This window comes from Ambystoma mexicanum, chromosome 6q (assembly GCF_040938575.1).
Source record: "Ambystoma mexicanum isolate Mex_15411 chromosome 6q, UKY_AmexF1_1, whole genome shotgun sequence".
Taxonomy (NCBI): Eukaryota; Metazoa; Chordata; class Amphibia; order Caudata; family Ambystomatidae; genus Ambystoma; species Ambystoma mexicanum.
In genome coordinates, this window is record NC_090937.1 from 500,486,643 (window position 1) to 500,512,525 (window position 25,883).

Consider the following 25,883-nt stretch of genomic DNA (forward strand, 5'->3'; position numbering starts at 1 on the left):
TACAGCACTTTATAGTGACTCCGTCAGCTTCTAATTGATGCTATAAAATAAGGGATATAGTATAATAATATGGGGACTGAGGTTGTACTCTCTGATTGTCCAATTTCCGCGCACTATGTGCCAGCCTGACCCAGAAATTTCACATGACCTGGAAATTGTGCCAATACAGGGTGCCATTCTCCCTGGTGTGTGCTGCTGCCAGGGCTCTTGTTATGGTGCACCCTCTCATCATGGGAGCGCTATGCTGAGAGCCCTGCTCTGAGTGCCACTCTCCTCCTCCATGGGCCACAACTGACAAATGCAGCCCAGCACCAAGTCCTGCTGGTCCTTACCTTACTGAGGTGGAGGACAGATAGGTCCACCCCGTTGCTGGATACATCTTTGCCTGGCAGACATGGTCTGGCCCCTCCCCATGACTCACCCTGAATGCCATTCAAGACACAGTCTGTCTCTTGTCCAAGCCCTGCTTCTCTCTCCTCATCACATTGTATGCAGTTATTGGGAACCGGCTGGTCCTAGTGTTGTGGAAAGATTACCACTCACTATTAAGGTGGATTGGTGAACAATTTATTAGTAAAAACAAACAGCAGGACAAAAACAAGCCAACGACAGTACAAGACTTTGATGTAAGTGAGAGCCCCTTCCCTCCATGCACCATTCTCTTATACCCCAAAAAACGCATGCATTTCACGGTAGGGAGAGGTCCAGACAGGGCCGGGAATCATACTGAAACAATGTTGCAAGAAGGGAACAAAGTCCCACTATACAAGTATTTGAAAACAGCTGCGTTCTCACATGTAAGACAGTGTTATCAGGAAGACAGCATGTAGTGATACATTTAGAAGAGTTGAATATACACCTCAAAGGTTCACACACTTATCTGAGTCAGGTGAGCAGGCTTACAGAAAGATCACCGCCGTCTACTAATGCTGCTTTTCCTAAGAAAGCGGGACCCTAAAACACACTTACATATGCCAAAAGGAAAACCCACCAGAAGTGAGAGATGTGGAGGCGTGTATAGCTAAACATTGAGTGAAGAGCCTTCATCACAAGCGTGCACAGTAAAGCCTAAAGCCTTACCTCACACTGGCAAGAAACAGTTGTTTAAAACATGGCAGTTTGCAGTGCCAACTCAATATTATAAATCACCAGTGTGCTAGGGGAGTATATACATTTTTTAGTTAGAGACTTCCCCCCACACTAGCATCTACTCAAGGCAGATTACATTTTTTTAACCCGTTCCCCAAAAAGACACAACTTGCTAGCCTTAAATACACCGCCCTCAGGCTGTATCTTGAGTGCTTGGCTTCTAGACCTGGCTAAACGCCCTTCCTGAGCTCTGGTATTTAACCAGGGGTGTTGCTAGGGGGGGCTAAGGGGGCTATAGCCCCTGATCTTTTGGTTGTAGCCCCGGATAGAATCTCAAGAGCTACAGCCAAAAGGCTAGATAGCCCCCAGTCCCAATAGTTCCGACATCAGCGTAGCCCCGGGTCGTCTCCAGACCTAGCAACTCCCCTGTATTTAACTAACTCGGTCTTTAGGGCCCATAACTCTGAGTAGAGCCATCCGGATTAACTAATGTTAAAGGATCATTTTTTGATAGATTAGAATCCACTCCCTTGTGAACTCATGTTGAGAATAACAACAGGAAGAATCTGCTTCATTGCCCTTCTTCGTCAGTTGGGATCATTATAGCGTGATGCTCTGTGGGCCAATGCCGTCTAACAGTGGCAGGTCTAGTGCTGAAGGAAGTGGTGTGGGATATTACCTGTCTTTATGGAATAATTGTTAGTGCCTTATGATCCCTGCATGGCTCTACAGAAATGCTGAAGATGATGTGGATGAAATTCATAATCCCTGTTTATTTTTTCGTGCGCAACAGTTTTCAGGAAAGTGAGTCTGAAGGGAACCGCTTGTCTGTGAGGACTCTGTGGAAGGTACAGGAGAATCGACATTTGCATTAATGAACCTTAAAAACACATGAGTTCTGCGTAGCACCTTCAAACCTCAACCTCTCTGTTCAGGACTCAGGAGTTTTGTGTGATCTAAAAATGGCGAGTGGCTCGTCACCGGCATTCACTATGCAACCTGTGGAGGCGATTCCTAGGTAATCACTTTCATTCTTTATTAGGGGGATTCCTCTCTGTTGGACAGGAATGACTGAGCGAATATTGAAGCTGCAAAACTGGATTCCCGCCAACTCCTCTGATTGGACTGCCCGTTCGTGGAGGTCCTAGCTGCACCTCTCTGAGTTCACGTGGCAACATAATTGAGATTGGAAGACGCGGAAACTCCCTGCAAAGGAAATTGCCACACGTGCAAAGTTATGGAGCGAATTTAGTCTGTTCTGCTGGCTGGTCGGAAGGAAGTTGTTTCACTTTCATTAAAGAGTAACTAGGCTTGATCCTGTGCCCGAACTTATTTTAGCAGAAGCTTAGATGATTCATTATTCTCTGCTGAGCCTGATGCAAGAAAGGTGGTTCTTCTTTCACACGGACTAAAACAAAGAGATGCCTTTACCCTTAAATTAACGATAAGCCATTTCAAACACAGCCAACCTGGCAAGTGGTACACAAAAGCCACGTGCGTCATTTGACGTAAATTATGTACACAGAACAGGTTAAAACTGAAAAAAGGCTCTGAGCGAGTAAAGACTTCTCTGGGGCAGTTTAGTCAGAAAGGGTGACCAATTAAAGAAATATTTGACCCAATACCACCAATATAAACATTTTAAAAACACATTTTCCCAGAATACCGGCTAAACTATCAGCAGTTCTGAAGAAGAGTTGACTGAATATTCCAATACTGTAATGCCAAAATATTCACTGCTCAAGAATATTACTCCTCTGAAGCAGAAACTAGTTACTTGCCCACTATAAGTTGCATACACGTTAGAAATAATGCGCACACAGCAGAGAAAAGGAAACGAGGCATAGATCGGGGTCACTGTGGAGAGGAAGATGGTGTCAGATAGGACCTAATCCGTTCACTGATGATGCCCCTGGAACCTACATTATTTCTTTCATTATCTAGAGTGATTTATTCATGGCTGGTGCACCAATAGGAACCAGGGAAGGCACACCATGAACAGTACTGCCTGGAAGTGATACACTCACTGCTTTCAATACTTGAACATGGCAAGAAGCAATTACCGAAGCAGCACAAGCTGCCTGTATCACAGATACACACAAGATAAGTGTGGTGTGTTGACATGTTTGCAGGTATGAATTTAGGAGACATTCAGTTCTCCCTCGGCAGTCAGCAAACACGTTCAACATTTCTTCCTCTCATAACTTGATAAGGAAATGTGAGTCTACTCATCAAGAACAATTTGGGAGGGGTGACGCACATTCTGTCAAGATTCCCATCACATGTTGGTACAATTTGCAGATGTTTCTTGCTATTGGTACTGCAGCTTTGCTCCCTCACCAGGTTTCCCTGTAGTTTCATACCCCCAGACTCCGAGAAGTGCTATGGACATCCCATGAAGATGAGAGGATGGGAGGGATATCATTGAATGTCATTCCCTTTGATAGGTTCTTAGTGACTCAGAAAATTAGCTTTGACATCTTGCGGTGACCTTTCCAGCCATTCATTCCACTGGATCAGAGCTGTTCCTGAGCGAATGCTTTATTTCCTGATTGTGATGTCAGAAAATAGAAATCCTGGATCTCTCTACTTACTTGCTCTTTGTCCAGGTTCCATGTGTTTAGAATTCTCGGACTAATGATGTGTATACTTTTGGAACATATTAAAGTTTTGCTTTTAATCTTCGAATGCCACTCTGTTCAGTCATGAACTTCGTAAACCTGTTCAATAACCGTGCAATAGTGAAGCCTGCCTCTTGCCTTCCTTGTTGGCCTGTTCTTGGTGCCATAACTGGGGCTCAAGTCGAGTGGTACACGCGGGTGGACGGAGTCCCCCCACTTTTGTCAAAGGTATGCTAATTTCTGGTGACACCACATTCAATTGGTATGTTAATGAGTCCCCCCACAGTTTTTTTAGGACTTGACCCGTGGCCATTCCTAAAGTTGGCCCTCGTTTCAGGATACTGTGTAGTGTAGACAAGGCAAAGGAGCAGCCGCTTAGTTCAATGGGGCTGAGGGGTGGGGGAGGAATACAGAACTAGCTCGTAGTTCTTTTGCAAAATCATGGATGGTATTACCAGGGATGGACTGACCCATAGGGAACTCTGGAGGGTATCACTACATAATATCCCCAACTAAAATATTGCCGTAGATATGGCCGTTTGGTTCACCATAGGCGATATTTTTGTTTGGGATATTATGTGGGAGCGGGGGTGTCCCCAGCACAATAAAAAGTATGCAGGGGTTGCGGGGCTGGCCCCCGCAGCGTCCATGTGTGAATTTCGCTGCAAAAATATTTTTTGCATCTCAATATTTCCGCGCCGGAATTAACACATGGAACCCTCTGGAGATTTCCTGGTAGGCTTCTGGACCCTGGGCTGCTTGTGTGGTATTTCCAAATGTTCTCATAGGAAAAGCAGTGGGCTTGCTGAAAATGTGTAATATGGGGCCACTTTGAAAATTATTTCCAGGTCCTCTTTTGGTTCCCAGTAATTATTTCCAGGGCCTCTTTTGGTTCTCAGTGATTATGTCCAGGGCCTCTTTTGGTTCCCAGTCCACCCCTGGCTATTACAGAAACTTTCCATCAGTGTAAGTGCAATCAGCACTAGCGCGAACGTTTCCCATCTGACAGAAACTCTTCTCTAGGACATCACTAGTGTGAAATTTTCCCTGATGAAAACATGAATTAAAAGAAGACTTTTTCACACTGGGGTGTTTTTTGCCCTAGTGCTAATTGAACTTGTACATATGCAAAGTTTCTGTAAGATGGCCCCTGAACTCTTTAGATCTGTGTCCATTAAAGGACATGGCATTTACATAAGATCCAGTTACTTGTCAGCTCATATTTGACTACAGTACCCTATGCGCAGAGAAGCTACTCGCTTATGTAAGAAGCTTTCTTGGTCGCATGGATTTACAAAACAAATGCAAACACAACATTAACACATTAGCTGTGGCACTGTGGACACAGCTTAAGTTCATTCTGGTCATTCTATTTTAAGGTTGTTGCTTTCAATTAAATACTGTGAGCAACAAAATGGGGCATATCGTCCACTACCGAGGCAAACATAAACAAGGGAGAAACTTGAAAGCACACACTTGGCGGCATCTGAGTTTATTCAAAGCAGACAAACAACCGGATGTCATTGATGCTCACCATATGCCTTAAAGGATTGCTTCCTGTTTCTAGGAAACTCTGCACAAGCGGTTGTGTAAATCAGGGAGTACCATGGCAACCACTTGGAGACAGCGGGCCCAGTTTACAAAAGAGCTTTACAATGGCGCAATTCCATTGAAAAACGCTTTTGTAAATCTGGCTCGGGCATGAACACTGCTGCCCCCACTGGGTGACAACCAGTGAAACCAGGGGTGGACTGGGAACCAAAAGAGGCTCTGGAAACAATGTTAAACACGGGCCCATGTTACACGTTTTCAGCAAGCCCAACCCTTTTCCTATGAGAACATTTGGATATAAAATAAGTTACCACACAAAAGAGGTCCAGGGTGCAGAGGCCTACCGGGAAATCTCCAGAGTTCCTTATAGGCCAATCCACCCCTGAATGGAACAATCAGACATTATTTAGCAACGCTGATTCTAACAATTGCGGTTAAATAGATGATATTTTTACCTGCATACAAAATGAAGTTAGTTACGAATTCTGACAGCGATTGGATTGGGTTTAATGCATACGTTTGGGATACATAGAGCACATCCATGTATTATGCTCCTAACAGACTAATCCACGAGGTACGGCATCATTGGCACTTGTTTCCCATTACCTATGCATGCCCCGCGTAACATGTGAAAGCACTTTACGCATCACAATGATTTACATTCTTAAATCCGGAGAAGGGTCTGCAAAACAAGGAATAGAAACATGTTCATGTAATATGTGTTTATTTGCTTGTCAATCACAATTGTTAACATTGTCATTTATGGGTACTGGGAATTGTTGTAAATGGATTAGTTTGCCATGAAAAAGATGTTTTTTTTTAATCAAAAGAGGAAATCAATTATTGGCAGTGTTAAGTTGACAAATGTTATGGTCTATTTGGTGCATTAGAAGAAGAGAATACATACATTATACTTATGTGCGGATGTCACTTATTAAGCGGGTGGTGCAAAGCATCCCCTGCTGAAAACATGAGCTTGGGACATTAATTCATGGAGCTAAATTCCATTTTACATAAGCTAGAGCAATTGTTTTGTGCTTTTGGGGTGTCAGAAATGTGTGAAAAATTGAAGGCATCAGTTTTGCAATCAGCAACAGCGCCCTCTGCTGCACTTTACTGTGCTATGCAAGATAACATAGCACAGGCTCAGGTATTGCAGCCGGAGGAGGAGAAGTTTAAACCCATTGCCTCTGAGGAGTTGCATATTGAGCCAGAGGAAGCAACACACAGAGCAAAGGAGCAGAATGAGCTGTTTCATGTCCCCAACACCATTCACATCCACTGATGAGTCTGAGAATAGTAATGATAATGGAAAAAACATATTATGACCAACACGCATATAAGACACAAAACAATATTCTGAAATCCAATGACACTATGGTGGAGGAGGAAAGCAATGGCACAGTTATGCAGGTGGAGGGAGAGACACAACTACTCCCCCATCTTTGTACATTGTCGTTCCAACACAGCCTGGCATCAACACATCAAATTAGACCCCAATGCTGAAGAAGGTGTGTTTACAATTAAACACTAAGAGAGACACAATGAAGTAAATGACATAACGCCAGAATTAAGAGAAAAACAGAGACAACATTGAGTTTCTAGGGATAATGAAAGCCAGTTCTGGGAGCTCATAGAGTAAGGAGTGTTCCAATTGTTTTAGAGGGGAAGTTCAGAAGGAATTAGCACTTGCGGAGAAGTAGGGAGCTATAGAAAGGCTGAATTTGGTGAAATGGGTCTCACCATTAGTTGTAGTGAGAAAGCCAAATCGAAAGCTGAGACTGTGCATTGATTTGAGGGTAGTAAATAAATGTATAGTGCCTGACAGACATCCTCTTCTCAATGTCACAGAAATGTGTGGTACTATGGGGGAAGCTGTTAGGTTTTCCACTTTAGACTTAAAATCAGCTTACCATCAAATTAAGTTGAATCTTTCATTGCATTCATTACACTAACACCAAAAGGCTTATTACAATGAGCCTGCATGCCCTTCCGCTTTGTTTCAGCGGCTGTGTTCCAGCGCATAATGTACCAACTATTTTGTGATGAATAGAGGATCATCTGTTTCCAAGACGATGGGCCTCATTCTAGGTTTGCCGGTCCAGAAACAAGGTGCCGCTAAACTCACTGGCACCCTTGTTTCCGGATCGGCAAACTCTGAGTCTGCCTGCTGTGGCCGCTTTGCCCAACTGGTCTGACACTGGCTGGCGCAGGGGCCACAGTAGGCAGACTGGTCACAGAAGCACCAGCACTATTGCTAATGATGCCAGTGCTTCCGTGACCCCACTCCCATAGAGGCCCGTAGGACTCTATGGGAATGGGGACTTAGAGTTTTCCGGCACCAGCAAGGTTGCTGCCAGACCAGTAATGGGGCCTGATGTTTTGGTATGCAGGAGAAGCTTAGATGAACATAATAGGAGGTTGTTGAGAGCTCTGAATATTCTTGATACAGCTGGTATGACATTGAGCAAAGAGAAATGCAAACTCCATTAAGAGTCCATACAATATCTGGGACATGAAGTTTGCAAACAAAGAATTAAGCCAAATGCTGATCTTGTGAATAGCATCAGTAGTTTTGCAAGCCCTCACAGCAAAGTACAATTATCATTGTTCCTTTGAATGGTCAAATACTATGCCAAGTTTATTCCAGCCTTTGCCAGCAAGACATATCACATGAGAACATTAGTAATGAAGGGAGTGCATTTCAAGTGGGATTCCCAATGTAAATTGGAGTTTCAGTATATCAAATGTGCACTGAATCAAGCACCAGCTCTGAGCAATTACAATCCTATCAGGATAAATGTTGTAACAACAGATGCTAGCAACAGAGGTTTGAGTACAGTACTGTCTCAGAGAGAAGGGAAACAAGAAGATACTGTTGCTTTTGCATCTAGGGGTTTGAAGTGATCTGAATTTTACTCTTCTAGCATAGAGAAAGAATTACTAGCCATCAAATGGGCTGTGGAAAAATGTATACCATTTTTGTGGGGAACTAGGTTCTAACTGCGATCAGACCACAAGCCTTTGAAGGAGATTTTAAAGTCGAAATCAGCATTATGCAAACTGTGGGTTGCGAGGCCCAGGGGGGGCGCAGCCTCATGTCCAGGGTGTTACACACACACAGTCTGAATTTTAAAAAACCTTTTAAGATTGATTTTTTTTTTAAATGTAATTTTTTTAATTCTAGAATCTAGACTGGAGTCTAGAGTCTCGACAAAAAAAAAATCTGGTCTTCGGCATGCAATGAAAATCGTGTGTAATGGTACCATTTACTTTCATACGGTTATCATTACACACAATAATCATTGCATGCTGAAGACCAGATTTAGCATATTGTATAATAGCCACAACATACAGTATTGTAGCTCTCTACACTATTGGGCATTGGATCTTGCATGTTCTGTTAAACCATGGCATTAGTTAATTGTGTTTTTTAAAATGCAGACAATTTGAACAGCACCATAAAAACAGGGCAATTGCTGAGCAAGCTAAGGGATTTGGAACGGTAATAGGTATTTCTACAGGATACCGTTCATATGCTTGATCAAACATATTTAGGGATTCCTGTTTTCTGTGTTCTTTTTATTTTTATTCTCGGGCTGCCATTTTTTCAAATTGAAAACTGCTTTGTTAATTTTTTTCATAACAAAAAATGGCAAACAAAACAAGCTTTGGCAAATCCACTGTTGGCTCTTTTATAGCTGTCAGATAGTTTGCCAACCAATGTCGTGCACATATTCAGGTACTCACATGATTCGCCAACTGTCACCATCTTATGAACAGATACCACTGTTAAGGTAGTGCCTGCAAAGGCCTACCTACTTTCCACACAAAAACACAAACTGTAGGCTTTATCAAGGGTTGAAACATGTCAGTTTAGGTTCATAAAGACTGTATGTTAGTGCATTGTAAAGGAAAGAGAGAGAGACATTTATTAAATTATTCATTCAGTTCAAATATTCATTGGTTTTATATTGTGCCTTGATGTCGCCAGCAGCCACTTCAGAATGTTGTTTTATATATAGTTGATTTATATGGAGACATGTGGTGCCAAACGTTAATTTCATAGCACAGGGTACTTGCTCTCTAAGTTTGATATGTGCACAATAGGTTTAGTGGGGCTTTTTTCCATTGGAAATCAGGGAGCACTGTTGATCACAACAGAGGTTTCAAAGGGGAAACCTGCTCAGGCACACCACTATTAATCAGGTGGCTTTTGCTGAAGACAAACGATTTCAACTCACACCAGAGAGGGTGCCTCCACTGGGGGGACAGACAAGTGTACCATAATTGCAGGTCTAAAACAAGTAAGTCCAAATAAGGAAACATGCACACTGCTACCTACAAAGAGATTTGTAGACATGTTGCTTCTTTCTTCCTTCTACTGCCTCACATGATGACCCTTGTTCTAGAAAAACTTGTTAATAAGTTGTGCAGTTTAGGGATGGGAGGTAAGAGTGGTAAACAGGGTTAATTAAAAAAAGTCTCCTCTAAAATGCAGCATTTTAACCCATTATTTAAAAAAAGAAATCCTGGGGGAGCACCCTCACAAACACTCTTGATTGGTTCAAGCACTCTCACTGCGCTCGGTCGCTATGACATATCTGAGGGAAATATTTATGCCCCTCCACTTAAAAAATTCAGCAGCCATGCTGGGAGCAGGGTGGGTGGAGCCCAGGGACTGTGGTGGGAGCAGGATGGGGGAAGCCATGGGACAGTGTTTGGAGTAGGATGGAAAGAGCCCAGGGACTTTGGTGGGAGCAGGGTTGGGAGAGCCGAGGCTCTGTGGTGGGGTGGGAGGGTGTGGGGGGGACAGCCCAAGACCTGGGCTAGTAGTGGGATGAGGGAGTCTAGAGACTCTGATGGAAGCAAGTGGGGGAGCACATTATTCTTTGAGCAGGGTGAGGCGACGGCGCACAATAGTTCATAGCCATTTGGACCTACTGTCCATTTGGCATTTTTGGGGGGGTTCCAGCCTGCCCACATTTTGCTCGGGGGGCCCAGGCCAAAACAATTTGAAGAACACTGGTCTAAAGGGTTGGACAAAGTCTCATTCTGCATAAAAAAAATTGATCACTAATCTACAGGAAAATACATGGCATGTAGACCATGTATCAGTCATTTAGAACAAGGCACTGGATTGCTTATTGAGACTGATCAATGTAATATACAATGTGGATGATGATAAAGATAGGCAAAACGTCCTCAGCATAGAACAAGATACAGTATCTAAGGAAGAGTGAGATTTATGATGAGATGTTGAAGACATTGAAAGAAACTTTAGAGTGCGGACGCATGGATGAGGAAGCATGTCGAGGCTGAGGAGGATAAAACGGTGTACCATGAATTACAGGTTGAAAATGCATTTCTGTTGAATGTGTTCAGATTATTCTTCTGGAAGGTGTAAGTAAGAAAATATGGGCTGTGTTCGTGCTGGTAGAGAGATTCCCAGACCCCCCTTTGTTTGCATACATTAACTTTGGGTTTCACCCTAAGTTAACAGGGCAATCCAGACGTGGACCCCTTGCTCACTGTTCTTAGAGAGGCAACAGTTTCACCTCACTGATGATGCCCATCAAGGCTGAAACACGTGTATGGGGTTACTGATGGTACTCTTGTTCAGGGGAGAATTGCCTAGCATTTCGGTGCTGGACTGCCCCTGGGCAGGACAAAGGCTGATATGCGGGGAGATTTCTTCTCTGTGAAAAGGACAGTGAGCTAAAGACTTGGTAGAGTCTCTCTCAGTGGTTATTCACCCAAGAACAGGTCATTGGGCTGTGTTCGTGCTGGTAGAGAGATTCCCAGACCCCCCTTTGTTTGCATACATTAACTTTGGGTTTCACCCTAAGTTAACAGGGCAATCCAGACGTGGACCCCTTGCTCACTGTTCTTAGAGAGGCAACAGTTTCACCTCACTGATGATGCCCAACAAGGCTGAAACACGTGTATGGGGTTACTGATAGTACTCTTGTTCAGAGGAGAATTGCCTAGCATTTCGGTGCTGGACTGCCCCTGGGCAGGACAAAGGCTGATATGCGGGGAAATTTCTTCTCTGTGAAAAGGACAGTGAGCTAAAGACTTGGTAGAGTCTCTCCCAGTGGTTATTCACCCAAGAACAGGTCATTGGGCTGTGTTCGTGCTGGTAGAGAGATTCCCAGACCCCCCTTTGTTTGCATACATTAACTTTGGGTTTCACCCTAAGTTAACAGGGCAATCCAGACGTGGACCCCTTGCTCACTGTTCTTAGAGAGGCAACAGTTTCACCTCACTGATGATGCCCAACAAGGCTGAAACACGTGTATGGGGTTACTGATGGTACTCTTGTTCAGGGGAGAATTGCCTAGCATTTCGGTGCTGGACTGCCCCTGGGCAGGACAAAGGCTGATATGCGGGGAAATTTCTTCTCTGTGAAAAGGACAGTGAGCTAAAGACTTGGTAGAGTCTCTCCCAGGGGTTATTCACCCAAGAACAGGTCATTGGGCTGTGTTCGTGCTGGTAGAGAGATTCCCAGACCCCCCTTTGTTTGCATACATTAACTTTGGGTTTCACCCTAAGTTAACAGGGCAATCCAGACGTGGACCCCTTGCTCACTGTTCTTAGAGAGGCAACAGTTTCACCTCACTGATGATGCCCATCAAGGCTGAAACACGTGTATGGGGTTACTGATAGTACTCTTGTTCAGGGGAGAATTGCCTAGCATTTCGGTGCTGGACTGCCCCTGGGCAGGACAAAGGCTGATATGCGGGGAGATTTCTTCTCTGTGAAAAGGACAGTGAGCTAAAGACTTGGTAGAGTCTCTCTCAGTGGTTATTCACCCAAGAACAGGTCATTGGGCTGTGTTCGTGCTGGTAGAGAGATTCCCAGACCCCCCTTTGTTTGCATACATTAACTTTGGGTTTCACCCTAAGTTAACAGGGCAATCCAGACGTGGACCCCTTGCTCACTGTTCTTAGAGAGGCAACAGTTTCACCTCACTGATGATGCCCAACAAGGCTGAAACACGTGTATGGGGTTACTAATGGTACTCTTGTTCAGGGGAGAATTGCCTAGCATTTCGGTGCTGGACTGCCCCTGGGCAGGACAAAGGCTGATATGCGGGGAAATTTCTTCTCTGTGAAAAGGACAGTGAGCTAAAGACTTGGTAGAGTCTCTCCCAGGGGTTATTCACCCAAGAACAGGTCATTGGGCTGTGTTCGTGCTGGTAGAGAGATTCACAGACCCCCCTTTGTTTGCATACATTAACTTTGGGTTTCACCCTAAGTTAACAGGGCAATCCAGACGTGGACCCCTTGCTCACTGTTCTTAGAGAGGCAACAGTTTCACCTCACTGATGATGCCCAACAAGGCTGAAACACGTGTATGGGGTTACTGATGGTACTCTTGTTCAGGGGAGAATTGCCTAGCATTTCGGTGCTGGACTGCCCCTGGGCAGGACAAAGGCTGATATGCGGGGAAATTTCTTCTCTGTGAAAAGGACAGTGAGCTAAAGACTTGGTAGAGTCTCTCCCAGGGGTTATTCACCCAAGAACAGGTCATTGGGCTGTGTTCGTGCTGGTAGAGAGATTCCCAGACCCCCTTTGTTTGCATACATTAACTTTGGGTTTCACCCTAAGTTAACAGGGCAATCCAGACGTGGACCCCTTGCTCACTGTTCTTAGAGAGGCAACAGTTTCACCTCACTGATGATGCCCAACAAGGCTGAAACACGTGTATGGGGTTACTGATGGTACTCTTGTTCAGGGGAGAATTGCCTAGCATTTCGGTGCTGGACTGCCCCTGGGCAGGACAAAGGCTGATATGCGGGGAAATTTCTTCTCTGTGAAAAGGACAGTGAGCTAAAGACTTGGTAGAGTCTCTCCCAGTGGTTATTCACCCAAGAACAGGTTATTGGGCTGTGTTCGTGCTGGTAGAGAGATTCCCAGACCCCCCTTTGTTTGCATACATTAACTTTGGGTTTCACCCTAAGTTAACAGGGCAATCCAGATGTGGACCCCTTGCTCACTGTTCTTAGAGAGGCAACAGTTTCACCTCACTGATGATGCCCAACAAGGCTGAAACACGTGTATGGGGTTACTGATGGTACTCTTGTTCAGGGGAGAATTGCCTAGCATTTCGGTGCTAGACTGCCCCTGGGCAGGACAAAGGCTGATATGCGGGGAAATTTCTTCTCTGTGAAAAGGACAGTGAGCTAAAGACTTGGTAGAGTCTCTCCCAGGGGTTATTCACCCAAGAACAGGTCATTGGGCTGTGTTCGTGCTGGTAGAGAGATTCCCAGACCCCCCTTTGTTTGCATACATTAACTTTGGGTTTCACCCTAAGTTAACAGGGCAATCCAGACGTGGACCCCTTGCTCACTGTTCTTAGAGAGGCAACAGTTTCACCTCACTGATGATGCCCAACAAGGCTGAAACACGTGTATGGGGTTACTGATGCTACTCTTGTTCAGGGGAGAATTGCCTAGCATTTCGGTGCTGGACTGCCCCTGGGCAGGACAAAGGCTGATATGCGGGGAAATTTCTTCTCTGTGAAAAGGACAGTAAGCTAAAGACTTGGTAGAGTCTCTCCCAGGTGTTATTCACCCAAGAACAGGTCATTGGGCTGTGTTCGTGCTGGTAGAGAGATTCCCAGACCCCCCTTTGTTTGCAAGAAAATATTGTTAGCTGACAATGAAGGGCATCAAGGAATGTCAAAATCCAAACCAACGGTAAGGCAAGATTATTGGTTGCCACTGATGGACATACAATGTCTGAGATTGTCGTACATGTTAGATTTCTAATCAGGGCTGTGTCTGCAGATTTAGTTCTATGAATATCATGACTATTCCAACAGTACCATGGGAAAGGGGTTGTTCTGATATTTTGGGTCCTGTGAGAACTCAAGGAAAAAACAAGACTATTGTATGGAGAGGATTGGTTTTCTGTCAAGACAGGTAGAAATACAGTGGACACAAACTTATGTACCAGTGACATTATTGTGTTTTTAGATACCCTATTTCAGAGAGAAGGTTATCCCACGATTGTGTTGACTGATAATGGGGTACAATCAGTCTCAGGAGAGATAGCAATCTTTCTTAAGGGAAATGGCATAGAACATAACACGAGTTCCATTTGTCACCTGGATATTATTGGTTTAGTTGAGAGGTTTCACCGTGTGATAAAGCAAAGTATCCAAGGTGCCATAGTAGAGAAGAAGGACTGGAAAACAGCAGTAAATGACACTGTTGTGGCTTCCGGGTTTACACCTCATTCCACATTGGGGTGTCTCTGTTTGAAGTTCTCAGGGGTAGAAAACCCAACACTGGGTTGTGCCCAGCATGGATGGGCAGGTCAAGTGTGAGCAAATTGATGTTAGAGGATGTCCGAGAAAATATGAGAGAAAGACAACAAAGTAACAAAGTTTTATATGATATTCGTAAGGCGTCCAAGGTGTGGGATGTTTTGGAAGGTGACTTGGTTTGGATTAACTTACCCCTTGGATTGCAGTAACAGGGTGGTTCATGTTCTAAACCTAACATGGTAACAAAAGTTAGGCCTAGAGTTGTTAAGACCGTTAATGTAAGGGTATGGAATATAGGTGGAGTAAGTGCAAGAAGCCTTTACCGTCAAGGAGAGATATGAATGGAGAGAAAGTTGTAGGAATGGATTACAAGTCTGTGTGCGGAGCAATGAGAAGGAAGGGTCTAGTGGTTGTGATTCAAGAAGTGATACGATCAATGGGCCTCGACGAGAAAGGAGCAGGACTGTGTATCTTTAAGAGAATGTCGATAGATTTCAGATGTTAGATGTCAGGTCTTCCTTTTCAGCAATCTGCATATGCTCATGTTAGAATTAGCAGAAGTATCCAGTTTTTAACCTGGTTCTTTTCTTAAGCTGTGTTCCAAGTTTTTTGTTGTTTGTCCACATGCAATCTCAGAAATTACCATAGTTGACTTTGTAGTTTTTTCTTCTTGTTCTATCTCAGTTTTAAAATTGTAAGCAACCATTTGGTGTGTCTTGTAAGTTATGGAGATGTATAGCATGTTTGTTTGATGTGCATAATGTGGAATTTGGAATCTCCTTGGTTCTGTTTTCCACAGTGAAGGGATCAGCATTTGGAAGTAGCCAGTGAGGCATTGAAGGATTGCCAATAAAACCTCTGCCATAACTCACCTTGCACTGTGGTGTGTAATCAAGGGCCCCAAAACTGGAGGTCCATGTGAAAAGGGCCTACATGTTATTACTAAAAGAAAAGCAGCAATGTTTATTCACAAATGAAGAAGAAATTCAAGGGTCCCTTTCACATGAAAAACAGTATTTTTAAACACTGACGCAAAAATGACTGTGCATGTGTATTTGCAAGTTAAAACTGAAGGGCCATGTGAAAAATGCCAACCTGTCATTACCAAAGGAAAAGCACCATTGTAATCCACAAAGGAAGAAGACATTCAAAGATCCCTTTCACATGAAAAACGGGATTTTTAAACACTGACACAAGAATGGCTGTGCATGTGTGTTTTTCAAGTTAAAGCAATTTAATTTGAAAAAAATGTAGCCCTGCTAAAATGAACATGTCAGGGAAAAGAAATGGTGCATGTTGACAAAAGGTAAGCAAAAATTTGAAAAGAAAATCCCACTATGTTTCCATGAAAAAGTTTCTGTAGGCCCAAGGCAAACATTTTGCTTGCTGTGGAACAAATGTCATAAAGGACTCCACCCACAGAAAGTCTGGTTTACCTCCCCCAGCTATTTTACAACTGCAATAAAGGGTGGCTGCTAAGAGGTGTTGAAAATAGATTTTCTCTAGATTTGCTGTCTTTGAAAGGGCTCTATGCAGAGACAAAAAAAGTTTATATTAATTTAAAAAGACTACTACAACTTACATCTTTTTCTCAACAACCACAAGTCATACTGATTATATATAAGTTTCATTTTTTAGGTAATTTCTAGGTGATTCTGGTGAAATAAAATTCATCCATCTATAACTCAGTGAACTGTAATGGCCATTTGAAATGTATTTCTGGCTGATCTGAAAAAGTTCAAAATTTGGGAGTTGGTGAACGGGTGGAGGGTGAAATTAGGAATATGGGGAATACATTGCATATTCCTAATGGTTATGTTTTTTGTAGAAATGGCAGAAAATGTCCACACGGCCATACAAAATGGTGAAGACCAGGCTTTCATCTTATTTAGTTCCCTATGATTAGCAGAATCTAACAATATATATTATGGCAGTTGCAAGGGAAATTATGAAGTGTTGCCACATAACTAGATTTTTGCTACAATTTGACATGAGAATAAATGGGGATTGCAAATGAAGCAGCCATATGTCTGCTTCAGACTCTTAAACCAATCCAAAGAGAGAGGCGGGAGTTGGGAGGAGAGAGAAGGATAACTGTGCAATCCTATTTGTGAGAATTCATCCAGAGTATGCCCCAGGATTGTAAACGTGATGGTGTCATTGCTGCTATATAAGGTGAAATGCACTATGGGGACGTGACAGAGCTGCTAAAATTTATCATTGGGAGAGCTGCTGAAACTTACCATCTGACAGCTGCAAGGAAACACCAGAAGAAATTGCTGAGAGTGCATCTGGGTGGAGCTGTCTATTTCTAGAATTCCCTAAAAGCTGACGGGACACTATGGTGCAGAACTGGGGACCATCCTGGGGAGAGGAATGACCAGAGACCTGTCCTGTCCTTTCAATGGGCCCTGACATGAAACTGGCTGTCCTGAATTTTAAACAGAAGCATTCTATGTAAGTATAACTGAGCCCTGAGAAACCAAAAAGTGGGGGAGTTTGCTTGCCTCAAATCCTTTCCTGTAAATGTGAGCGGGGGGCAAAACTGTGTAGATCCTTAACCTAATTAACTAAACATATTAATTTAATTAATTCCCTTTGGCAGAACATTACAGGTGATTTTAGTTAAAATTCAAAATGAACAACGCTCATTTCCCAGTGTGCACTGAAAAACTATAGCCTATAATTTAATTGGGTAATCCATTTTGTCCTGTTGACTCCAACTTCTTAAGGAAGAGGGGTGCTTTGGTCCCTAAATTAAAACATATCCCTGGACCATCTGGCTTCCCCAACACAGTCCTTTAAGTAGAGGGAGGTCTGAAATCCAAAATTCCCAAATCATTCCATTTTTGTTCTGTCCCATTTCCCCAACCCAGACCAAAGTAGGGGGGTGGGTCCAAAAAACAAACTGCTGAATCACCCTGTGTTTATTTTAAACCGAAAGTGTGGGTGAAATCATAAATGCCATATGCATTTGTACCAATCTAGAAACCCTACTGCTAGCCTTTTAAGCACACAGGGAAATCAAAATTGCACAGCACTACAACTATAAATTATGTTTAGTGATCAGAGCTAAGTATATCTTGAATTGAAATTGAGATCAAGTATTGTGATTTGTGCTTTTTCTTAACTTATTTGTATAATTGATTTGTGTAACAAGAAGTTAATGATGAGCCAAAAAGAAGGTGGCGTGTGTAGTAGTGTGATGTCTATTACTTCTAATTTAAATAAATATAAATATATTTCCTGCACCCGCTGGTTCTTGGCTCATTGGTAGATCAGGGGGAGTAATCCAAGGGGCATGATATGCATCTGAAATAGAGCTGATACAAAGAATCCATTAAACAGTTTATTGCGTAACACCTTGAGTGGGGAGGGAAGGAACTCTTTGTGTTGTGGGTGGCTTCTCAATAAACTGTTACAGCACAGAGTGATCATTTCATAGGCCTATACACAGCTAAGTCCTGAGAAATGTCCTTGTTTCACATAGGCCTGAAACACAGTCCTGCTCGCTCATTGGGCCCATAAAATCCTGTCATCTAAGTTTTTCAAGTCTTGAACTAGTCCAGACAAGTAGGTTTGCTACTCCTAAACCCTTTGAAGTGCTGTAAATGCCATTAATGTCCCCTTATATTTTGGGAAATTGTAAGTTAGATTGAGAAATAATGCCTGATTAGTTTGGAAAGCCTTTGTTAAGGGGATGTGAAACTGGCATTGTTGCAAAAAATGCAATAATTCATCAGGTCATCACAGAGTAAAAAGAAAATCGCTATTTGCTCATTACCACCACCGCCCTGCCAGAACTAAAACAACGGGCTCTTGAATATGCCTTTAAGAGCATTTTATAACCAGTAGAAGTTCAACATTTAGATAAATGATGGTCAGGGTGAACTAGGATTCACATGCAAACAATGTCATGAAAAATAAACATACTCATTCCAAAGTCTTAGTTTTGATTTGTTGTATTGATTTATAGAATAAAATGAAAATGCACATACAAATGCAAGAACCATTACTATCAGGTTGGGTTGCTCGCTTGTTCGTTTCCTTCTTTAGTTAACAGACTGAAATGGGTGACACATGAATTAGGGGTGCCCTTGGGACTAGTATACACAAAGGAAACCGCAAAGGGCACTAGTGGCCTTCTGCATCCTCATCCCAATTGCAGCAGTGCATGTTCGGGAGCTGTAGCGGTGGCAGTGACTGTGGTGTGTGACCCTCCCAAGTGTGTTGCCCGTTTAAGGGAATGTATCCCTCCCCTGTTTGTTTCCCTTTTAATATGGGCCATGACTGTGTCATGGCCCAAGCTTATAAAAGGAGGCTCTACAGACACATGGACAGAGTGGCTGCAGACTCCAGAAGAGGAATGACTGAGTCTGTATCTCATTTCATGTAGGCCTGCAGGCTTGACAGTGGAGGCATAGGCCTACATGCCCTGATGCCATGGGACCCTTGTGCCAGCACAGCGGCAGAGGTCTGCATGTTCATAGTCATGGCGCTGTACCCCCAACCCCAATGGTGCTGGAGTCCTGTAGCACCATGGGGCCTGCTGCATTTCCAGGGCAGGCCCCAACCCCCACTGAGCCTGTTGTGTGCTGATGTTTACCACACTATGGGGGCCTGATGGATGTCAATGGCCAGCAACCCACAACATTGGCAACGAGGAGTGGACCCCCGCAATGGGCTGTTCTCCTGCTGTCCCCCTGGTTTTGTATTTCTCTGTCCTTCCACAGGGGGAAGGAGGTGGGGGAGAGGAGGTGGCCGGCAGCTCATTGCTGCAGAGAGGTGCAGGGGAGCACTAGCATGCTTTGCCCTGGCCGTGTCCCTCATTCATGAGGGTGCTTGTGTGGTCGGGCTCGGTGCTGCATGGTTGCACCCCTGTGAGATTCACACCCCCTGCAGCATCCTCAGTTGTGAGGAGAGAGGAAATGGAGCCTCCGAAGCTGCAAAATGACTGGGACCTCCCGTAGGGGGTGAGAGGTATTGTGCGGCTGGGATGGGAGCTGTCCATAGTCCTCTGGGGCATCCGCCGTGAAGAGAGGGCCAAAATTAAATGATGTGGTGCGGAGTGAGAAAAGAAGCAGAGTGCCTGCACCAACTCTGGCAGCAGTGCTGGTGCAGCCGTCTGTGCCTGGACGGCGGCACCCACGGCCCAAAATAAGAGAGGCCCGCCGGCATGAAGGAGGAAAAAGGGGAGGGCATGGTTGACCTCCCATAACAAAAAAACAAAGCGGCCGCAGCCGCAACATCAGTGCAGAGGCGAGTGCCCGCTGACCGTTTGCCGGAGCGTGTAGGGGGCGGGAGGGATATCGTGGGCAGTGAAGTGAAGCCCGCCTCCAGCAAAGGTGCGGGCAGCACTCTACTGTACCAGCGGCTTCAGTGATGCAGGACAGGGCCGCTGCCAGTGAAACAACATTAAGGATAGAGGCTGCCCGCCTCCAGCCATGATCCGGGCAGCACTCTGATGCACCAGCGCCCTCAGCTGCTGCAAGACTGGACCGCTGGCGGTGAAACCGATAGATCCAGGTTGGAGCAAGGAAAGTGGGAGTCCCGGGCTCCACCGGCGGTGAGTAATGAAGGGCTCCATGTAGGAGCACAAAAAGAAATAAGGAGGTGGTGAGTACCCATCTGCTCCCATTCCCCCTATCCGACTGTGACACATGGCAGTCCCCCTCACTGCTGGAGCCATAGAAAATCTCTTTCTGGCTGGCGGCACACAACAGAAGTGCTCCTGTGTCAGAGCCCATGAGGATAAGGGCCCGCTGCACTAATTGTGGCACAGGGCCGAGAGGCGATGCTGCGCGTATGCTACCGACACTGACGCGGATGGGGGTAATGAAGTTCTCCATATCGGAGCAGGAGAAATATAAGACATTGGCAGCCTGCGCAGTGTAGCAACACGAGGCAGTGCCCTCCTGTCGTGTCTCTGGTGGCCGCAGGCGGTGCATGTTTGCTGGCTTTTCATTAACAAGTTAGGAATACGATGGACAGTACATGGAGGATCTGGCCTGTCCCGAAGTGAGCTTCCACCCTGCACCCTCTGGTAAACAGGCATGGGATGCCACAATGCATCACAAGGCAGAAAGACATAGAGGAAGTCTGAGGATCCCAGCGCTGTCCCTCATGGGATGACCGCATCCGGATGCCATACACTGAGGCCTCCTTTAGTAAAGTCCAGAGATTGGCCAGCATCATTCCAAATGGCCTTCCTCATGAAGTACTTGCATGACTCCCTGGATGGAAGTGTTGAAGATGGCACCTCCAAGGTGTAGTCGGTAGCAATGTCAGCTACGGGAGGTGAGGCAGGGTGTGGGTTCAGGTTCTGACACCAGGGCCTCTATGCAGTGCACCAATGGGAGAAATGCTATAATAGCAGGAGACAAGCTCTCTGAGAGCGGCACGGGAGGAAACGAGTCTGAGGGGCCAGGAGCAAGTGTTGGAAGCTCTCCAGGTGCAGCACGAGCAGCACCAGAGCCTCAACAAGAAAGAGCATGTGTCCTGCCACAGGAGCCTCAAAGAAGGAAGAAGGTAAGAGAAGCACTGAGAACGGCCTGCTGTCTTTGACTCATCATGGGAGGTTGTGTACCGACACAAGGAAAGCAGTAAGATAAGCCCTATACTGCCAAAGAGGGAAGAGCAGGACAGACAAAGGGAAACGGTTAGTGCCCCAACAACCTAATCCGTGCATCTTTCCACATGCCGGCGAGCTAACAATCCGGCGAAAGTGGTACTTGCCAGCCTGTCTCCACAATTGTGGATGTTAATTAGTCCTGGCAAACCATGCAGCAACTCCTAAGTGGAAACCAACTCCGGGAGAAGGTGCATGCCATGCAATGCCATGGCACAGACCGGTGGCACTGGAGTGTTGCTGTTTGGGTAGTGCAAAATGAGGTGAGCCATGTCGGAGCAGGATGAGGTGCGAAGATTGGCCCGGCACGGAATAAAGATCCTGGGGCGCTGTGCCACGTACTGTGGAGCCCCTGTAATCTGAGCTCCGGGAGCAATAAGGCATGGAGTTTGAAATCACATGTCCATGCCTCAACCCGCTCCTGAGTTTAGTCCTCACATTGTGTGTGTGCACAATCCATTGGAGTGATGCCTACTACCCCACCTCCACGAGCATGTGTGCTGACAGCAGTTGTCCCAGAGTGGGAGAGACTGAAACAGCAAGTGGCCCTGACACCCAGCCATGTGTGTCGCCCGACCCGACACACCATCTATGGCCCAGGGAAATGTCACCCCGGGTGCAATTCCTGCCAGCCCTGAGCTCAACTGTCCAGCCTGGAAGAAGGACTTGTCATAACTGCTGCTCCATTAACTGCAGTGGCTCCCGCCTGGGGGAGGAAAAGGAATGGTCCAGGCACCCGTCACTTATGTCTGGCCAACCACTGTCATGCAGCCCTGACACTCGACACCAGGAAGAAGTGCAATAGGCAAGGAAGGGTTGCAGCTCTGCAAGAGTGCTTGTGCGCCGTCCTGTGCCACTGCAGTGGTGCCACTCCTGCCTGCGAAAGTGTGATGAAGGAAAAGGGGGTGGGAGTAACATGCTGTCACCCCATGCCCCATCAACATTGTGTGGCACAGCATAGATGCGCTGCTATCAGAGTCTCGCTGCATGCCATAACATCAAGGGACTAAGCTGATGCAGCCATTGGTACTGCCAGTTGCAGCTTTGCCGGTTTGTGAACTGTAACACCAGTGGACCTGGACCCGGGGAAATAGCCATCCTGAATGGACGCTGGCAGAAAGTTAACTGGTCTCCAGCAGTCCTGTAATTGCTTAACGAGGACGAAAGAACAGCTAGGTGAAGCAGTGATCCCGCTGTTTGTGGGTGTGGGCGATATGGTGCCAGCAGCTAACAATGGCGTCATTCAGTGGTGGTAGTTTCCACACCCCAGGTTAATAAAGGATTTTGAAATATGTGGTCGAACTGCCATTGTATCACTGGCAGTTCGCCAAGCGCGATGGTCACCCGCAAGATATGTGTAGAGTGTGTTAGTATGTGTAGTATGTCCACCACAAGGTGAGCTCCCTGTGTGTAGCTGTAGGCATATCCTAGTTGTTGTTGATTCTATGATTCGGAGAGAGCACACGTAACGTCGGTCTGTAACAGGGCAGGGCATCGTCTAGGTTTAGTAACATTTGTTTGTTTGTTATGAAAAAGGAGGAGTGTGGTGTGTGATCCTTTTGCCCCTTTAAGGGAATGTATCCCTCCCCTGTGTGTTGCCCTATTAATATGGGCCATGACTGTGTCATGACCCAAGCTAATAAAAGGAGGCTCTGCAGACACGTGGACAGAGCGGCTGCAGAATCCAGCAGAGGAATGACTGAGTTTGTGTCTCATTTCATGTAGGCCTGCATTCCCTGTTGCTGTGGGACCCTTGTGCCAGCCCGCCTATTACGACCTCTCACCTCCCACACCACACGCCTGGCTCTCACTTCTCGCATTCCCACTCCCACGTCCACACCCAATTCCCTCCCCACCTCCCTTCCCAGGCACGGACCGCCAAGAAATGGCGTCAGCATCCTTCATCCTCTTGAGTGAGTAAGGAGGGACGCTGGAACACGCTGAAGTGCATCAGAAAAGCCAGGCGAAGCGGATATCCCGGTGGGTATTCCCACTTAGTGATGAGCGGAATGATTTCGGAGGGTAGGTCCAGCAGCTTGAAAGGGTAGCTAGTGTGTGCATGCACTTGGAGAAGCTGGCATTGCCAGGAAACAAGAACTCTTGGAAACAAATAGGTCTTGGAACCAAAGGGGCATGCCGGGAGAAGTCAGACATGTGCACGCTTCGAGGCTGGACTGTGTGTGTTCACTCTCTGTTGTGCAGACCTGTCGAATACAGGTTTCTAGCATTCTTCTATAATCTGAACAAAGTCTACATCGTTATCAATAGAACGTTTTCTACTTGCACTTATCGGGAGATGCCAGACATGTGCACGCTTCACTGGTGTACTGTGCGTGCCCAGTCTGTATTCTACAGACCCGTCGAGTGCAGGATTCTAGCATTCGTCTATAATGTGAACTGCATGTATACTGTATCCCCAGTTATCAACAGACAGTTTCCTACTTGCACTTATATGGTTTCAAAGAGGAGCCGATTTTGGCACTTTTGGGAATTGAGGAAAGGGGTAATTAAGTAATCGTCCCAATATCACACACTGCCATCCAATGTAAAGCCTGGGTTAGAGCACAGTTTTCTTGTCTCCAAAAGTGCGAGCTTTGACACCCGGCCACATCTCAACACCTTTTTCGGGTACACAACAGAAGTGCTTGAATGTACGATGGTCTGACATTTGCAAAGGGTGCGCCGTCACAAATCTAATGTATGGAGGGCAACTATGAAGGCAGAGAAAAATGGTGCGTGAAGTCGCTCACATGTTTTCAACACTGAATCAAAATGCAAAGTCCTTCAGAGTGTTGTTAGTGTTGGTATCCTGAGACATAGTGCATGTGCAAGTCTTTCTACCATCACAGCTTCTGGGATTGGACTCCACCCCACCTGCTTAAAACCACTAAAGACTCGAGGAGCGAAGCAGTGCGCTTTGGAGTGTTGTAAGTGGTTTCTCTGTGTTGGCTGCGTGGTTGCATACAGCTCAGGAAATTGGCCATGGAGAAGACTACAAGCAACAAGTGACGTTTCTTCCCGTTGACGAGATCGAGACAACATCTCAAGGCACAGGTGAGCACCTCCTACTATTCCACTCCTCAACTGTCTAAAGTAGATGATATTCCACCCACCCACCCCAAAACGCTCAAAAAATGTCTTGGCGAGCCAGTTCTCAACGCCCTCGCCAACTGGCTCCATGTTTCTAGTGACAGTACCGAATGTACGTGCCTCTGCGCGGCACTTAAAAAGAAAAAGATCATGGCACATCTCACAGCACATAGGCCGAAGTTCCAATCACCTCAACCCCTTAAATGTAGTTTTCCGATGGCCAGTTCGGCAACTATTCAAGCACGCGGTCCCCTACAGCTTGACCTAACGGACGCTGAAATCTTAGAAACTGAAGCAGCCTTGTCCGTTGTTGACCCTGCCTTCATTTCGGCGATTTCACCCATCGTGCGCCCGGATGTACACTCCATTAACAATGAGTTGCCAAACAGTCCGTCTCCTTTACGGAAAACATTACTGCACACCTCCACAGCTATAGCAAGCCCAGCTATACACTTCCCTCTCAACGTAAAGGTTTTCAACCCCGCCATCACAGTGACCAACTGCGGTGATACCAATCTCCTGCAATCTGATTCAATGAACCTTCACCTTCCTGACGGGTTCTTAAGAATCCTTCTGATGGAACAGATCAAAAATGTGGATAGCGAGACGGCCCCGTGCAGTCCTGACGGGGCCATGGTTCCTCCATCAGTGGCTTCTTGTCCTGTCTCTTGTCACAATGAAACTTTTGGACAACTCTGACAAGACAAATTCACAACAATGTCAGAGCTGTGGACAAGTAATTGCAATCTTACAATGATACCACCTCAGAGACTTGAAGCAAAGACCTCAAATTGAATGCCCTCGCCTCTGAGCATGTCCCTTTACACCCCACGTTGGGACCACACGAATATAGCATCGAAGCTAACATGACAGTCAATGTTAACCACGCTGCATCTCTGATTAACAAGCAGCTCCCTGACATGAACTCTGCTGTCGATGCCACACATGCTCATTTGATGTCTGCACTCTCCATATCCTTATCACCATCTTTAAAATCATACGAAGGGGTAAATGAAAATATCAAAGACAAGGCAACCCTACTTGCTTTGATTAATTCAAAGATGGCTTACATTGAAGTCTTCATTACATCATTGCAAACTCGTTGTGAACAAGAGATGGAATGTGCTGAATCCATCCGGCGGCAGTTAGAAGCAGCTCTCATTCTAGAAAGAGCCGATAAAAAATATCTGTTAAAAAGATCGGACCTGGCAGGCAGAAAGGCACCCGCGAGCACAGCATGTCGGATGCACCGGCACGGTGCCAGGGCATCCAACCTCCCCATTCCCATTCAGCCCTATGGGGCCAAATGGGAATGGGTAGCTTCTTTTTTCTGGTGTCCGCGAATGGGCAAATACCAGGTCCGGCGGGTTCGGAATGCCCCGGTAATTGCCCATTTGCGAGCGTGCACATTTTTGGAAGTTGGCGGCGCCTGCCGGTTTTACCGGCAAAGCTACCCCCAAAACTTATAATGAGGCCCATATACTTAGCTCTACACAAAGTTCACTTGGACCTTAACACCTCCTCTGAGCAGGTTTTGACCCTGGCAGAGAAGTGACAGAAAATGATTGCCTCTCAAAACACACTGAAGTTAGAAAGAAGAGACTTACAATACACAAATCTTAGACAGA

The 25,883-nt window shown here is 45.6% G+C and overlaps 1 protein-coding gene across 1 annotated transcript in view; it reads right to left on the reverse strand.

Moving 5' to 3' along the window:
- ARSJ (arylsulfatase family member J) overlaps positions 1-25,883 on the reverse strand; it is a 500,852-nt gene that overhangs the window by 463,751 nt on the left and 11,218 nt on the right. The gene's annotated exons all lie outside the window — the stretch shown is intronic.